This window comes from Antechinus flavipes, chromosome 2 (assembly GCF_016432865.1).
Source record: "Antechinus flavipes isolate AdamAnt ecotype Samford, QLD, Australia chromosome 2, AdamAnt_v2, whole genome shotgun sequence".
Taxonomy (NCBI): Eukaryota; Metazoa; Chordata; class Mammalia; order Dasyuromorphia; family Dasyuridae; genus Antechinus; species Antechinus flavipes.
Genome location: NC_067399.1, coordinates 602,167,376 through 602,186,088, shown reverse-complemented (window position 1 = coordinate 602,186,088; position 18,713 = coordinate 602,167,376).

Sequence of the window (18,713 nt, the reverse complement as noted above, 5' to 3'; positions counted from 1 at the left end):
CTGGTTTAGGTATCAACACTATATCTGTGTCATAAAAGAAATTTGGTGTGACTCCAAAAGGGACTCTTTAGGCCAAAGGATGGAAATATATAGCAAATGTAGAATTTGACTATGGGAAGCCATCAAAAGCAGAGTATCTTATCTCGAGTCAATGCCAATGGCAATGTACTAGTTAACAAATTGGTAGGCAGACCATGAAATTCTCAGTCTCAGAATCCTATATTCAGGTTTCAAGTTGGACATGTTGCTGCACTTGAGGTACTGTATGAAATATTATGGATTTTTTGTCTCAGTTCTATATACCTGACCTTATATACCTTATATACCTATATACCTTACCCTAAAAATTACTTTCTCACTTTGATCCTCTCTTATCTTCTCTAATAAAATGAAGGGATTAGAGTAGGTGATTTCTACAGTTCTTTCTAGCTCTTAACAATCTATTTTTAAAAGTCAAATAGTTGCTTAACGCAGCACTTTTGGCTGTCTGTAGGCCAGAGAAAGTCACATGGGGGCAGAAGGTTGAAGTCCTACAGACAGGTGTGCATGTCAGGACCTAAAGTGAATGTTACAAAGGGTTGACAAAGGCCAGACAGCTATTAGCTATTAATGAACATGGACTACTGTCAACCGCTGTCAACCTCAACTATCTCTGAGTGGAAATTAAAAGTATCACATTATCTATTATATGACTTAATGTCATTCATTTTGGTATAGTATAATTAGTAGGCTAAAAGACATTGCAATTTAAAAATTGTAGTAAAATAACTCAAGAATTAGAATAAATAATTCAAATTCTCAGCACTTAAATTTAAATCTAGATATGTTAAAATTTTGTGTATTTAAGTGAAATAATGTCTTTTTTTGATTAATAAAAGCTGGTTAGAAAGAAAAATCTACTAGAGAATTGAAACTATTGCAAACAAAGGCTACAGTTTAATTTGTAGAAATGCAGAAACACAAAGTAAAAAGCCCCCATCTTGAGAATACTATTTACTATATTGTCATTAAAATTTATAAGTACTGTTATTTTTGAAGTTACTGTTTACTATAATTTTAGTCTTTTTCTTTGAATGAATACATCAACTATAGATAGCAAAAATACTAATAAATTGGAATATCTTGAAAATATACATTTAAAATATGTTGTAATGACAAGATAATTTTTTGTAGGAAAAAGTTAAATGCTCTTAATAAACTAAAGCAAACTTGTTCTAAACCCAAGCGTGTAATATAAAAGGACTTTTTGTTCTGTAAATAGTTACTTTCTCAGTATTAAAAAAAATAGCAAAACAACAACAACAACAACAAAAACTTTGATGATAGAAATGTTGGTGTTAACTGCAACTAATAGTGAAACTCCCATCCAGAGCTGAAGATTTGCCCATATGTCTGAAGATTTTTCTAATCAGTTAACACATGAAACTCTTCTTGTTTTGCAAAGCAAGCATATGAATCAACAAATAGAGTTAAAGATGCTTATTTGATTATGTATGATATATTATTGAAACTGGATGTTGGGGAAAATTTGGTATTCTGCAAACATATTAATGGCAGTACTGTGTCAAGGAACATTTTCAATGTAATTGATAGATGTTTAAAAATGAAAATATAATGTGAACTCTGCACTGATGGAACTCAATTGTCATCAGACAAGATGCAAGTCAATAAGCACAAATTGAAAATGTGCTTGTAGAATTTGGATTCATTTCACATTTCACAGGAAATCATTTATATTGAGAAATATGATTGATGAGCCACATATAATTTTTCATCTTGTTACAAGATGATAAACTTTATAAAGCAATCTATTAACATGAAAACTCTTTCCAAAATTTTGTGATGATGGGGGAGTAGTCCCTTTCCATATTATTGTGAAATATGCAAGCTTTTTTCTGCCAAAGTATTTTGAGGGGAGATTGGTTTCAAAGAGGAATTCATCAATTTGCATAGTAATTATAATAACAATGAAGCAAATTAATTTATAACAAAACTTCCTCTTGAAAATTCTCTATTTGGTAGATGTAAAAATTGAGTATTGTAAAGCAATTAAAAATTCTTAAATTCCTACTCTGAGCCAGAATGAGAAAGTGTTTAGGAGAAAGTTGGGGCTATGTATAATGGATTAGAAATATGGAAATAAATATGCATATTCTCTTTTTTAAAAATAAAAGAAGGTCCTCTTAATTAGAGCAGTTTATAGTCTACAAACATAATTATCATTTTGTTTTAAAGAGCTCAATATTTCTGAATATGAGTGGACAAGAAAACTACTTGCAATGAATAAACATGATACATTTCATCTTATTCCATCTGGACAAGAAGCATTAATAGCCTTGCTATTGAAACAAGAACAAGCATTTGCATTTGATACCCTTCTTAAATGTTAGCTATGGATGAATAAATAGTCTTCTGGTTTAGCAAACTGATATAAATTTTATAACCATATTGCAATGTCTTATTTTGTGAAAAATGAGGTTTTTCTATTGTGGCTATTATGAAGACAACATAACTAACTTAGAGGAAAAAAAGTTATAAGTAGCAATATTATCAGTGCCACTGGGTTTCTTTAAAAAAAAAAAAAAAAACTCTGAGCTAAGCAAACAAGCCCATCCATCACATGAATAAAATTATTTTAATTATTGTTTTTATAAGTTATTATTATCAATAACAATAACCATACCTGACATTATATAGACTTCTAGGTTAGAGCTTAGAGCTAGGAAAAACTCATCTTTTTTGAGTTGAAGTCTGGCCTTAGATGCTGACTAGACACTGGACAAGTCACTTATCCATTTGCCTCAGCTTCCACATCTGTAAAATGAGCTGGAAAAAAATGGCAAATCATTTCATTATCTTTGCCAAGAAAACTCCAAATGGGGTCATGAAGAGTCAAACATGACTGGAAGACAACTAAACAGCAAAAACATTTATATATTGTGCTTACTATATAGCAGGCACTGTGTTAAGTACTGCACAATTATCTTATTTAGTTTGCATAATAATCTAATGAGGTAGGTACTATTATTATTGTTATTATCCCCATTTTGTAACTGAGAAAACTGAGGCAAACAGGGTCATACAATTAAGATGTATTTGATGCTGGATTTGAACTCAGATTTTCCTGACGCAATGTACAGTGCTCTATCCATTGTGCCCCTGTTACTCTAACACTATAAAGAATTAAAAAAAAAATCAGTGAATATCTATATATCCTTATTTTTATTTATATCTATGTGTTTTAAAATTACAAGAAATACTTAATTTTATTTCAAAAGAATATAATAAAAGGAATTTACTTTCATAGATTATTTTATTTGAAGCATGAAGAGGCAAGACAATTGATTTAATTTTTAAAAGGTCAGAATGTGGTTACAAAAAGCTTGGGAACTACTGAAGTAGTTCTGGTTCTTTTTGTTTTCTATTATCACAGTCATGACAGTTGATTGTCATGATTGTGATAATAGAGTCTAATAATGGAGTCTAAGAATTGAGTGGGACCTCAGAGGTCAACTAGTTCATCTTGACCATGAATTCTTTCTACAACAAGCCCAACAAAAGATCTTGATTTCTTCTGCATGATCAATGTGTGTGGGGAATTGCTAGCTCTTGATGCAGCTCAATCAAGTTTGGGGTAGATTCAGTTTTTTTGTTTATAACCTTTCATGGAGCTTCAGTTTGCTTTTTAGAAATACTCTCCTCTTGTTTCTGATTCATCTCTAAAAGCCAATTAGAACAAACCTAATCCTTCATAATGGCATAAAGTACAGTTGCAAAATACTTTTTATGCATTATCTTAAGTCTTTACAATGACTCTCTGAAGCACTACAGGTATCAAAATTCTTATTTTGCAACTATGGAAGCTGAGGCTCATCAGTTAAGTAACCTGTCCATGATCATATAGATAATGACTTTGAAAATGTCCAATAATTTCAGTCATGTCCTTTTCTTCATAACCTCATTTGGGGTTTTCTTGGCAAAGATACTGGAGGATTTTGCCATTTCCTTCTGCAGATCATTTTGTACATGAGGAAATTGAGGTAAATAGGATAAAGGGACTTGCCCGGAGTCATATAGCTAGTGAATGTGTATAGGTCAGATTTGAATTTAGGTAGATGTCTTTCTGTTTCCGGTACAGTGCTCCTTCCACTGCACCATTTAGCTGCCCCCAAATTATGAAAGACAGCATTTAACCCAATGCTGTTTGGAGGTCTAAAACTCTTTCCACTATATCTCCTATTGCTTTATTTTCTTATCCAGACTAAGTGGTAATATAGTAAGTGGTCCTATATCTAAAGTGAGGAATACTGACTTAGGTTATTTGTTAACTATAATATCCTGAGTAACAATCTAATTATTTCACCTCTCTGAACCTCATTTCTTCATCTCTAAAACGAGGGAGTGAGATGCTTTTTAGCTATCTATATCCTAAAAATTTTTTCATTTTCCTTTTTTTTTTTTCACTACAGTTCATCCTTTATCATTGCCCTCCCCATTTATTACTAGTCTTACTTAATTTGGGTTTTAGACCTGCTGAAAGAGTTCTTATTGGACTCTGTTATGTTTTGAGGATAAGACCATTCTATTAAGGATTGTACAATCATTCTACTAGTTGCAAATCTATTTAACTGTATGATATGATACAGGTCAGCCTAGCCCATATGATTTTATTTTGCCCACAAAAATAGTATGAATTACCCAATCGCAGGATCCAAGATTTGGAAGGGACCTTAGAGGTAATTTTGTATGGCCTATACTGACTAGTATCACGTTCTACAACATCACCAAATGATTATTCAACCCTAGCTTGAGGACCTCTACTGAGTATATTTGTTTTACTTCACACCAATATCTCCCAAGATAGTCTTTTCTATTTTTGCATAGTTCTAATTTTAAAGAAATTTTTCCTTGTAAAGGACCATATTTTGTTTGCATTTTCTAATCATTACCCTCTGGAGCCAAGCAGATTGCATCAAATTTCTCTTCACGGAACAGTCCTTCAAATGCTTGAAAATTCTATAATGTCTCCTATGATTTGCCTCTTTTTCATAAACATCTCATTTTTCAGTTTAACATGTGGCATGGTCTCTAGCTCCCTCATAATCGTGATCATCCTCCTTCTTAGATGACTCAAAATTTTGTACATGTTCTTTCTAAAATGTTTCACCCAGAACTGAACATTGTCATCTCATAGGTCTGACATAATCTCATAAGGAAATGTCTTTTCAGATGGAATTGGTTGGGAAAAGCTGACTTGTAAATGTATCGATCACTGTGTGATTAGATTTATGATTAGATTTACTACTCTCAATTATAAGGAAACTATTCTGAATTGTCTTAATTCTTCCAATTTTTGAGAAATAGTTTCCTTCAAATGATAAATTTTGGCTAATGTGTGGCAAAATTGGAACACTAACACAATGTTGGCAGAGTTGTGAACTGATCCAAACATTCTGGAAAGCAATTAGGAATTATGCCCAAAGGGCCATAAAGCTATAAGATCACTACTAGGTCTGTATTCCAAAAAGCTCATAAAAAGGATCCACATGTACAAAAAAAATTTAGCAACTCTTTTTGTGGTGGCAAAACATTGGAAATTGGGAGATGCCCATCAATTGAGGAATAGTTGAACAAGTTGTGGAATATAAATGTAATGGAGTACTATTTTGCTATAAGAAATGATAAACAGGCTGATTTCAGAAAGACCTGGAAATACTTATATATATACTGATGCTGAGTGAAGTAACAGAACCAGGAGAACATTGTATACAGTAACAACAATATCGTGCAATGATCAACTTTGCTAGACTTAATTCAAAAAGACTCATGATGGAAAATGCTATCCATATCCAAAAAAAGAACTATGGAGTCTGAATATAGATTGAAGTAGACTATTTTCACATTTTATTTCTTTCTTGTGGTTTTTCCCTTTTGTTCTGATTCTTTTTTTAACAACATGATTAATGTGGAAATATGTTAAATATAATTATATATATTACCTATATCAGATTGCTTGCTGTCTTGGAGAAGGGAAAGGGGAAAGAGGGATGGAGGGAAAAATTTGGAACTCAAAATTTTATAAAAATGAATGCTGAAAACTATCTTTTTATACTTTCAAGTAGAAAAAATATATAACAAAAATCATTTCCTTCTTTCTTTTTCTATCCTGTAGTGTTGCTGAGCCTATAATATGCCCATTTTTCTCCAGAAGTTGCTTGTCTTTTTGTGGTAGAGGAAATGATGAAGCATATTTTCCCCATTAGCAGATTTTTATTTTGTTTTCAGTTAATTTTATTACAGGCAGAATTTGACTTGATTTAAATTTTAAAAAGTTTTTGAATAGAATAAGCATTTTTATAACATAATACAATAAAAAAACATGAAACTGCAAATCCATTACGTATAATTTGTTATTCATTTTAAATACATAACAAATTTATGTAAATTCCTTCTCCTGCCTTTTTTTTTCTTCCTTTGCCCTTCTCTTCTCTACCCTATTCCAGAAATGGGTCCCATTAGCCAAATATATATATATATGTATACACACATATAAATGTAAAATTATTCTATACATATTTCTATTTATCAGTTCTTTCTCTGGAACTGATCAGTTTCTTTTTTCATATGTCCTTTGTAGTTAATTTGGATATCTGTAATAGTCAAAATGACTTATTTGCTCAAAGTCATTCTTAAAATGATATTGTTGTTATTGTGTACAATGTTCTCTTGGTTCTGCTCATTTTGCTCTTCATTATTTTGTGCTAGTCTTTCTATGTTTTTCTAAGATAGCTGAGCTCATCATTTCTTACAGCACAGTGGCATTCCATTGTAATTGTATAATCACAATTTGTTCAGCCATTCCCCAATTGACAGGCATCCCTGAAATTTCCCATTTTTGACATGAGAAAAAGAGCTGCTATAAACATTTTATAACGTATAGGTTCTTTTCTTTTTACCCTAATTATCTTTGGATCTCATTTAAAAAAATTCTTGCCTATGAAGTTTTTGGATCAGTTGAGTAAATTATTAGTATGCATGTAGTCTAGCCCTTGGGGAAAGAAAAAACAAAGCAAAAACCATTGTGCTGTTTTTCAAAATGGGTTACAGCAAGCCAACCTTTAATATTATTATGCTCACAGTCACCTCATCTCATATTTGAGTAGTTGTAATTAAATCCAAAAGACCTGGGCTGCCCTTTAGTTCAATCACTGATCAGTCACCAATACTCAAGTTACATGCATCATATTATTCTTTACTGAAATATGTGGTGACATCATTTTAGTAAATATGATGCAAGAAAGCAATTTCCAAGTCAGTTCTTGATATTTAAATGTATTTGATAATCTGAAATTTTGAGATTACTTTGGAAAAGTTTAAAAAGACTATTATTTTCTCTTTTATTTTTTAAACCTCTTTTCACTCTGAAATTACAACACAATCCTACCAGTCAAACCAGAGTGGGCTGACTACATGCAGACAGTTTTATTTCGGCAGTCGCTGCATCAAACATTCAGCAGCAAGGGAGTGTTCAAAGTTATCAATGTAACTCTGAAAGACATTTATATAATCCTGACGTGCAGGACTTAGGCTATCAAGACCCTTCTTCATCTTTGCCAGCAAAATAATTGCTACCACATTTAACTCTATGAACAGAATGCCATTTCAATGGTCCTGTGGTTAGCTAAAGAGAAACACTAAGACACATAAACCATGGTTTCTATGAGACATCTATGTATGTATGTCACTGAAATATGAGAATTTGCCTTTTATAAAAGCATTCATTTAAAGAAGAGACTATGTGGAATTGTTCTTGAATGTCTTTTGGCAATGCTGTTACTCTTTTTGGTTGGCGAGGGTGATATTACAGTTAGGAATCTGGCAGTATTCAATAAAAGCAATTTAGGCTCTTAGAAGGTAGGGGTCTTATTGTTTAACCACATTTGAAACACCCTACATTTACCATTCCAGTTTGGTGGATGGATTTCCAAGGGGAACATCTCCAACGTGTTACAACTGATGACAATCTCCATATTCAGATCAAAGCTTAAATGCTAGATCTGTTATCACCTGAGAACATTATCATAGGGAATATTAAACTGTCAACAGCAGATCTAAAAGATTTATTTTCCAAAAATCCTGTGAATTATAAGGGGATAGAAGTATAATCACCCGTGAAAGATTTAGCATTTTTTGAGCTTCATTCTGTATTCTAATAGCTTCAATCTGATCTGGATGGCCTTCTTCCATTTGAAGTTATAATTAAAGAACTAGTTCATTTCTTTGCTTGAAATACAGTTGTATGTATTTTCTGTAATACGTGTCAACATAGCAGCCATATCCATATTCAATTGGTTATTCATTTTAAGTTTCCAAAAGAGCCATAAAGTTCAGGAAATAAACAGACACCAGAGAGAGTTCTTTTGCTCCAATATACACATGTGTACTGACACCCGCATCTGTGTGATCATATTTTTCTACTGGAAATTTGGAAAACACACTAATAATAACCTAGCACTTACATAACTGTGTCCATCTGCACATCTCTCTGTCTTCTGTAAGCATGAGTGAATTCTTGCAATGTACACATAAAGCAGACTATACAATTTATTTTTATTTTTATTGGTGTTTGGTAAGAAGCTTGAAGTGTGAATAACATATTTGTTGGAAATGAGGCAGAAGGTTAGAGAGATTGATGTTAGATTTTCATATCCCTAATCTTTGGATCAGGGTATTGACCAGAATTACTTTTTTGGAGATAAGTAACAGACAGCAGGACTAAAATTCAAGGAATAGAGTTATTATGGTTGAATCAGGAATGTTGTGTCTGGATAAGAGTAAGCAATTATCTTTCCTAAGCCTATCACAAAAAGAAATTTCTCTTTGACTATCTGAGAGAAGGATCTATGGATCTTTTCTATGGATAAGGATATATACATAAATCTATGATATCACTGAATGAATGCTGGGAAACAAAATATCCCTAAAAAAGTAGTGATCAGTGATGAAACATATTAACCACCTCCAGAGAGGTGATAGACTCAGCATGCAGAATGAGATTTTTTTTTTTTTTGGATATAAAGAGGGAATTTGTTTGTCTATGCAAATTTTTTACAAATTTTTTTTCTTCTTTTTTTTTTTTCAAATTGTGTGGAAGAGTTAAATGGGAGGGGAAGAATATAGATTTCTCTTAATTAAAATAAAAACAACCAAATAAGAAACAATGAAAAGTTTCCATCTGTAGCAGATCAAAACAAGAAATCTCACCCTTTTGCAATTATGACTTACTTTTCATTGCATCACTGATTATGCAGGGGGAGTTTCTATCTCTCATTTAAAAAATAATATTATATCCACTTTTGCCAATATCAGAATAGTGATGTTATTAGAAAAAACAAGATCATGTTTGTCTTTGTTCCATCAGGAAGATTTGTATCATACCAATTTTGTTTTTGTTTGATATTTCTCATGTAAAAACATATATGCACATATAAAACATCATTATATTACCTAAGGTATTTTGATGATCCAGATTTTAGAAAAATCATTCTTTCTTGTCAATACCAGGACCCAATATCATTCAAAGATTTTTTTTTAAAGTAGAGGTCATGAATGGATCAAGAAACAATTTACTAAAGAGCTCCAAATTAGCAAGGGAGGTTCATTCAAATAGAGCTCCAGGTAATCTTTCTACTCTTTTGGTCAAGTTTTTTGAAAAACTAGCCAAGTCATTGAAGAAGACATAAATCAGAGAAAAAATATTTAAGAGTCATAAGTCATGTGATCTGCAACATGTGGCTACAGAGTTGTTTTCTATCTGATTTGAAAACTTCAAAAGAAAGAATTATGTACCAAATCTATATTAATTAAAGTTGAATCTTTAGTTTGAATCAGAAACATTGTAAATTGTAAAACTTTCTTGAAATAACATCAGATTTTAAATACTTAAAGCTCAGGTTGATGTGGGAATTTATTTTTGGACTGTATTTTTGTTATGAGAGTGTTTCTCTCTCTCTTTTTTTTTAAATGTTCATTTGGGGATGCAGTGGGAGGAAGCAATAACAGATGCCTAAACAAATTAAAACATAAATATATTAAATATACTTAAAATTCCCACTTTCTCTACCTCTGAATCTATTTCACAAGTTGGTCTCAATCAGTTCAAATAGTCTTATGTGCTTATATTTTAGGATATGGCTGTATCTATTTGGTACTCCCATAGTAGTCACGCAGAATCCTTATAGTTTTACAGAGACTTACAACATTAATTCTCAAAAACTTAAACACATTGAAAACCTATTGGAGTCAGCTATCACTTCTGGGAAGGAAACAAGTTAGATTGACATATAAAGAAGTTGGGAGTATGCCATAGCAGTGTAAGGAAGGAAAAAAAAAATCTAAGGTAGAAAGGAAGCCAGAGAAAAGATAATGAGAATATAAGGAAAATGTTAAAGGACAAAATGCTGAAAAAGTTGCTCTGTTTAAGCCTACAGCTCAAAGAGGAAAACTAAGAGTGAGGTTTATAATTATAAATATAGAAGTAGTTTAAAAAATTGTTAAAAGCCAAAACACATTAACTAAGACCATATTAAATAGGACACCAAAAAGTTTCAGAGAAAAAGAAAATTCTACTGATTGCCCAGAGAATTTGAATTTTTAAAACATTCAAAAGAGAAAGAAAATGATTACAAGGATAGAAATTAGTTTGTAAATTAGATTGCTCAAAACAGAATTAACAAAGATAAGCACAGAATTAGAAAATTTAGACTATAAGATGGAGACTATCTCTAAAGTATTAAAGATTCTGAAAGGAGAATGACATATTTGGAATGAAAAAATGTAGAAGAAATAGAAAATTTGGCAAAAGAGGGAAAAAAAATAACAATTTTGAAAGAATACTTGAATCCTATACAAGTCAAAGGAATTGACTTGGAAGGCAGGATGACCATAGGAGAAAAAAAAAACCCAAAATTTTAAGGATCACAGGACTGCCAGAAAAAAAAATCTAGATAAATTAAAAACATTATAACATAGGAAATATTATTAAAAAATTGACCAGAACATTTAAATGCAGACACCAAAGTATTGATTGAATCTACAGATTGTTACCAGAGAAAAACCCCATTTTTGAAATTATAAGGTATGTAGTGGTTACATTTTAGAATTTCAATGCCAAATAACAAATTTTGCAAGCAGCCAGGAGAAAGGCAATCAGCTTTGAAGGAATGCCAATTTGAATAATAGATGATTTCTTTGTAATCATGAAAAACCAGAGAAAGGAATGGATATTCCAGAAAATGAAGGAATCTGAAATGCAATCCAAAATAATATGCCCTACAAAATCGAGCCTAATTATCACTGGAAACAAATGAACCTTCATCCAAGGAAAGACATTTCATGCAATCCTGAAAAAACCACCAGAGGCAAGCAGACACTTTAAGATAAGCCACAGACAGTAAAGGCAATTATAGTTATCAAAAAGTCAGTTAGCTCTTGTTTCTATGCTGTCTTTGAAAGGAAAAATAAAGGAATTGGACTGAGGATTAAAGGAGAAAAAAATTATTAATGGACAAAAAGGATCCAAGGGGCTAAAGATTTAAAGGTATCTTAAAGAATCAGGAGAAGGGACAGAAGAAAAATAAATAAACACTAAATCATACAGTTTCCTGTAAATTAATCTTTATCTTTTGTTGAGAGCCAGCACAAATTAAGCAGGGAGAAGAGAAGCAAGAGTCAGAGAGAACTTGTAAATGTATTACTATCCAGAGAGTAGTTAGCAGAAAAGGAACAATGGATTCTTCAATATTTTAGCAAATGTAGGGTATAGAATAGGGGATGGAGGGAGTGGGGAAATATAAGGAGAAATAGGGTAAGATTAGGGAAAGAGAGTGGAATGGAGGGTATAAGAAGGTACTTTTTGCCCAATAAGGAAAAATGAAAATGTACATTGAAAAACTTTCTAATTTCTCATCCCTCATAAAGGGGTGGGTGGGTGTAGTTTGTATCTTTTGTGAGAGATAGAAACCTTACGACAGGTTTGTCTGGAAAAATGGGCACAATACTTTTCCAAATGGGAGCTGTTTCCCTGGAATGTATTCTGCTTAAGAAGAGGAATGCATGGGTCTCAGAGGCAGCCATCACCTTTGCTAGGAAGTAAAACATAGATCCAGAGTTACATTATACTTTCCTTAAAAGCAATAAGTAATCATAGTAATGGCAAGGGTCAAGATTGCCTCATTACTCAGGATACAAAGTGATTCCCTCCAAATTCATTGCTTCCTTCATGAATGGTTATTTCTTTCTTTTAAAATAAAGTTACACTGATATCTTACTTTTCAATTAGTCACCAAGAAGATATTTAGGACTTACTATGCGCCAAGTATTGTGATATGCATTGAGAATACAAACAAAAGAATTTTATGAATTAAAGATGAAAAAGAAAGCAAAAGTCAATATTAGAGGTATCATAGAAAGGTGGCCATGCTGTTTCCATTTCCCCCTATTTCCATACTTTGTTGAAGGAGCTACGAATTGAGTCAATTGTCTTAAAATGCAATTTGGAACTTTGCTAAAGAAAAGTGACTAAAATGCCCATCATAAAAATTATTTTAAAAGAAAAGAAAAGAAAAGGTACAGCTAGGTAGGTACAGTGAATAGAGCATCAGCTCTGGAGTCAGGGGGATTTGAATTCAAATCCTCCCTCAGACATTTAACTCTTATCAGTTATGTGGCATTGGGCAAATCACTTAACCCTGATTGCTTCACCAAAAAAAAAGTACGTATAGACATATTTATTCATCACAGCATTTTTTAAAATAGAAAATATCTGGAACCAAAGAAAGCATCCAACATTTACAGAATGCCTAAACCCATTATAATACATAAACGTAATGGAATAGCATTGCATTGTAAGGAATGCCAAAAATGATAAATACAAAGAAGCCTGGGAAAACTTAGATGAATTGAAGTAGAATTAAGAAAGTAGAACCAGGAAAACAATCTACACAATGAATTGAAAAAAATGTAAATGGAAACCATAACAAAAATAACAGCAAAAAAATTTAAAATGAATACTGCAGATTATGATGACCAAGCTTGGTCTCAGAGAAAAGATTGAAGAAGTTACTTCCCACCATTTCTTTACAAATGTGGAGCACAATAGGTGTTGAACAATGCATATAATACCAGACTTTTTCAGCATGTTTGTGGGGTGGGCTTTTTTTTTTTTTTATTCTTCATTCTAATCATGATTCTGGGGAATAAGGGAAGAAAGAGATATGTTGGGGAATGTAGGGGATTTAAAATTTGATTTCTCATTAGACTATACTCTGGATCTCCTCTATTATGCCTTAACTTTTCATCCTGAAGCCTCACTTCAGACCTAAAATTCAAATACTGGAAGCATCCTCTGTCCCTAGGACTTCTTCCTTTGATTGGATGACTCCTCTAAGAACTGCCACTTAAGGAATGGGAAGAGTACTCAACTCTGTCATCCTCATTCTGCTCCAGGTTACAGCTGGACTATCTCTACCATACACCCCATCACACCTCCATGTTAGGTACCTTTGTCTCCTACTGCCTTTCAATTTCTTTTTATGTGGGTCTTCTCCCATTAGAATGTAGAACATTACTTGAGAGCAAGGACTTTATTTCTACTTTTGTGTACATTCCCAATGCACATGATTCCATGAAGCTTATTTTGGTATATGCTGTAATTTGTTGATCTAAATCTAATTTCTTCCAAACTGCTTTCCAGTTCCCCTCATCAATTCTTGTCAGATAGAGCAATTCTTCTTAGGAAGATCTGTTTATCAAACATTGTGTTAGGATCTTCAATTATTTCTGATTTTTCCTTGCTTAATTTGTCCTATTGCACTACTTTGATAATTTTAACTAATATTAAATAGTTTTGATGATTACCACTTTATAGTATACTTTTGGTCTGAAAGTGCTCTTTTATCTTTATTCCTATTCCCCTCCCCATTTTCCTTGGATATTTTAGAACTTTTATTGCTCTTGTGAACTTTATTATGCCTTCACAAAATATTCCTGTCCTACGCATGATCACTGAAGATAGATCCAGTTGTTTAAGCTGTTTATTTCTTAAAAGTTTATTTTACAGCTATATAGTTATAGATGTCAAGTATGCTTTGGTGGACTGAATCTTAGATATTTTATTAATATTGTAGTTATTTTTACATGTAAGTTGAAAAATACAATAGTGCTTTAAAAATTTGTAATTATTTCAAATGGGGTTTCCTTTTCTATTATGCTTTCTTGGACTTAATTACTAACATATATAAATGAAATTGATTTTTGTGCACTTACCTCATAGCTTGCTACTTTCTAAAGTTATTTTTTATCTTATTGAGGTACTTTGCTAACTCCTCATAATTTTCTATGCAAAGTGCCATCAATAACAAATGAATAATTTTGTATAATATTATTTTGTTCCATTCTGTGTCCTTTGGCAGTTCAGTGAATATTTCCTTTATGAATTTAGAAGGCATACCATTTGGTGCATATATGTTAAATATTGATATTGATTTATCATCTTTGGTTCTTTTAAACAGAATTTTGTTTCTTTATTGTTCTTGATTGATACTATGAATTTTTATTTTTGCTTTGCTTGATTACATGACTGATACTCCAGTGACTCCAAATTACTTCTAGCATCAAGTATAACATCCTTTATTTGGCATTTAAAGCCCTTTATTATCTGACTTGTTTTTACCTTTCTAATCTTCTTATACCTTATTTTCTTCCAAGTATTTTGCAAACCAGTGATACTGACTTTCGATCCCTGTCATACAACATTCCATTTCTCAGCTCTGGGCATTATTCTTCACTGGCTCTTATTCTTTAACCCCTGGATTTTCTCCTGTCTCCTTGCTTCTGTTACTTCAAGTACAGGCTAAAAACCTATCTTCTTTCTTTTGATTAAAGTTTTTTTTTTTAAAAAACATCATGCATACATCATTTTCAATATTCGCTTTTGCAAAAATTTGTGTTCCAATTTTTTCCCCTTTTCTTCTCCCCTCTCCCCTAGACAGCAAGTAATCCAATATATTAAATATGTGAAATTCTTCTATACATATTTCTACAATTATCATGCTGCACAAGAAAAATCAGATCAAAAAGAAAAAAAATGAGAAAGAAAACAAAATGCAAGTGAACAACAATAAAAAAGTGAAAATTTTATGTTGTGATCCACACTCAGGGTGCTCTCTTTAGTACAGATGGCTTTCTCCATCACAAGACCATTGGAACTGTCCTGAATCACCTCAGTGTTAAAAAAAAAAAAGCTATGTCTGAAAGAATTGATCATCACACAATCTTGTTGTTGCCATGTACAATATTCTACTGGTTCTACTCACTTCACTCAGCATCTGTTCATTCTCTCGGCCTCTCTGAAATCATCCTGCTGATCAAAATCTACCTTCTTTAAAAAAAAAAAAAAACTTTTCCTATTCCACTTAATTTTAGTGACTTTCTTTTATTGATTCCAGTTTATCATGAATATATCTTGTTTATATATTTTTCATTGTTATGTTTTCTTCCTGATTATATTGAGTTCCCTGAGAACATGATCATCATTTTCCCCTTTCTTTGTAATTGGTTGCACTTAGGCATGGTGCTGACAAATAGGAAATGCTTAATAAATATTTGTGGATTACCTTTGGCTCTCCTCTTTTTCTTTTACTTGGGAATCATTTTCTACCATGTTTTGGAGATAGATGATATGGGGAAATTTTCTGCAATCTTAAGGATTCCTAATCTAGAGCAGTTCTCCTGTAAGAAGGCAGGGTGCTTCCATTTTTCACTCCTCCTTTGTGGTTGGGCAGAATTAGTGTCTTCCATTTAATGCTGGTCAGGTGTGATGCAGACTTTCAGTAGGAGGGAGATGCTCAAAATGTGCTACAAGTATCAGTGAGTGAGTTTTCTTTGCAGCTTGCTGGCTCATGAAGGCTCATTTGGGTACTAAATGAAGACTTTAAGTAATTGAATTATTTGTTGCTAATTTGTAAGTTGATCTTCTCTTTTAAAAAATGTCCTATAGCTTCACCTGTCATTGTTTTCCACAGAATGCATTCTTCCATTATTATTATTATTATTATTATTATTAAAGTGCCCTGAAGAAAGTGATTAATTCATAAATGACCTAGAAATCTGATAAAATGATATTTCTAAGAATGAGGCAAACTAGAAGGCCTTGCTAGAAACAAAACAAAAATTAAACAAATTTTATACAGAAGGGGGTGAGAAAATGGGATTAGGTCTACTAATTTATTAATATAGAAAATGATAGAGAAGGAAGTCAAATTGGGTACTCCAGAAGTTCTATTTCTTATCAAGCAGATAGACGGAACAATGAAAAAAAAATGAGCAAATATATCCTATGAATGGGAAAACAGAGTGGGATACAAATAAAATAGACAAAAAAAGTCATGAAAACTTCTTGGCAAACAGTGCCAAAAAGAATGCTATTTAACTTAAAAGACTAAATGGGGATTGGGAAGGGAAAATTTAAAAACACATGATTATCTGGATTAGGAAAGGAAAGGATCAAAATATGATGGGAAACCTAAATAAATTAATAAAAAAGAAAGAAAATTAATAATTTTAATAAATTCAAGGGGTTTTTACATAGAGGAAAAGAAGGAGAAGGCAATAAGCATTTATTAAGTTCCTACCTTGTGCTAGGCACTGTACAAAACCTTTTATAAATATCTCATTTGATATAATATCAAATAGGGCAATTAAATGGGAGCAAAGTGAGAATCTTGTAAAAGATTTGATATTAGTTTACCAAGTTAGTGCTAGTGAGCTAATCAGAGAGAAAATGCTAATGATGAAGAAAGATAAAAAAAAGAAAGACGGAGGAAAATATAAACCTAAATAGACAAAGGTTCAGATCTCACTTATGATGTTTTTTTTTTACCCATGTGACATTGGGCAAGTCATTTAACTACTCTGGGCCTTATTTGTAAAATGAAAGACTTTATCTAGATGACTTTTGAGGTCACTTCCAATTCTTGATCTGGGCCAAAAAATGGAGTTCAAGAATCCCATAAGATAAAAGTGGGAGATTTAATAAGAGAATAGATTCCAACTATTTGCAATATATATATAAAATATATCTTAAAAATAAATTAGGGTCTTGAACAGTTTTGTATCAGATGTTTCAAAAAAAGCAGGAAGTTGCAATTGTACTACCAAATTAGAAAAAAAAAAACCTCACCGTTAAATAAGGGAGCTTAAAGGAGTAATAGACAGTGAAATAATATTAATACTCAGTATAGAGGCATCAAATAGTTTAGCATTTAAATTCGTAAAGGAAAAAGTTTATTAAACTTTTTAGAAAACCATAAATATTAAAATCATCATTACAAACCAAAATGTAGATTTAATGATATCTTGAATAATTAGTGGGTCAAAAAACAAATTATTGTAACAATGAACAATGTAACAATTATGTATAACAGACCTGGTTTCATCAATTCACAGATCCACCAATAAAAACTATTTTAGCATGCCTGCCTTTTCATAGGTTCACTGATATTGGATAAGTAGGCTTTTGAAAAAGCACAAAAACAAAACCAACTGCTGCATGGGGTGTAAGAGAAGTAATGAGAAGTTCTAAACATGGCGCCCAATATGTGAGACAAATGCAAACTGGGTTGGCAGACTATTACTCAAGGACTAAATACAGCCCTTTAAAAAATGTAAAGAAAGAAAAAAACATTCTAAGTGAGGAGCATTAAAAACAGGAGGCAAGCTGGATTTGACCATAGTTTTCTTGATCCAGAAAGAAAGAAGAGTCCTAGTAGGAAGAAAACTTCCCAGGATATCCAAATTCATATAACCTTTTGTCATATTCAAGGGAAACATGTAGTGGGCGTATCAGAAAGACTATAATCTGGATAAAATGAACCAATCCTTTCTCTGAATGGGAGGAACTGAGTCACAGAGCAAGTATAAAGGCTTCCCCATTTCTGTACTTAGTGCTCCCTCTTCCCCGAGAGGAGTGGGACCCACTTCTGGCCGGAAACGTTAAGACTATTTCTTAAGATTCTTCTTTAATAAAATTTCCTTGATATCCGATTTTTAGTGTCAAGAGTGTTATTTTTAACACTTGCTACCTGTACTAACCACACCTTTAGCTAATAAGGATTTGCAGAATCTAGTAGAATTGAGTTTTTGCAGAGCAATTTCCTATTTCTTTTCAAATGATAGAATTTACACAAAGGAAGAGGTAATGAGATCTTTGGATATATTGGAAGAATACCTGGCGATTCACCCCAGCATCTCTCCTTTGGTGTTTCTTTATGCTTGCTTTTGTTTAAAAAAAATAACAAAACAAAACAAAAAACAAACTCTTTCCTACTCCTTTAATAATAATTTATAGAATATTGTGTTATTTAGCATAAAGCAGGTCAAGAGTCTGCTCAGGACCAGGATGGAAAGAAATAACAAGCTAATCTGGGCTTCATTCTCAGAAGTGAAATATATTGATTGATATATTTCAGAAGAATTATTGTGTCAAGTGATTGTTTAACTGAAAGACTCCTCATTTACATGGCCATGGGATTAAATACTTACCTCTTTTTGTGTATAGAAATTTAAAGTTCCTGGTTTGGCAGTGGTTTTGTGTTAGAATCAGCATTTATGAATGTTTAAAGACATCAGTGTGAAATGAAAACCATTTTGTCTGA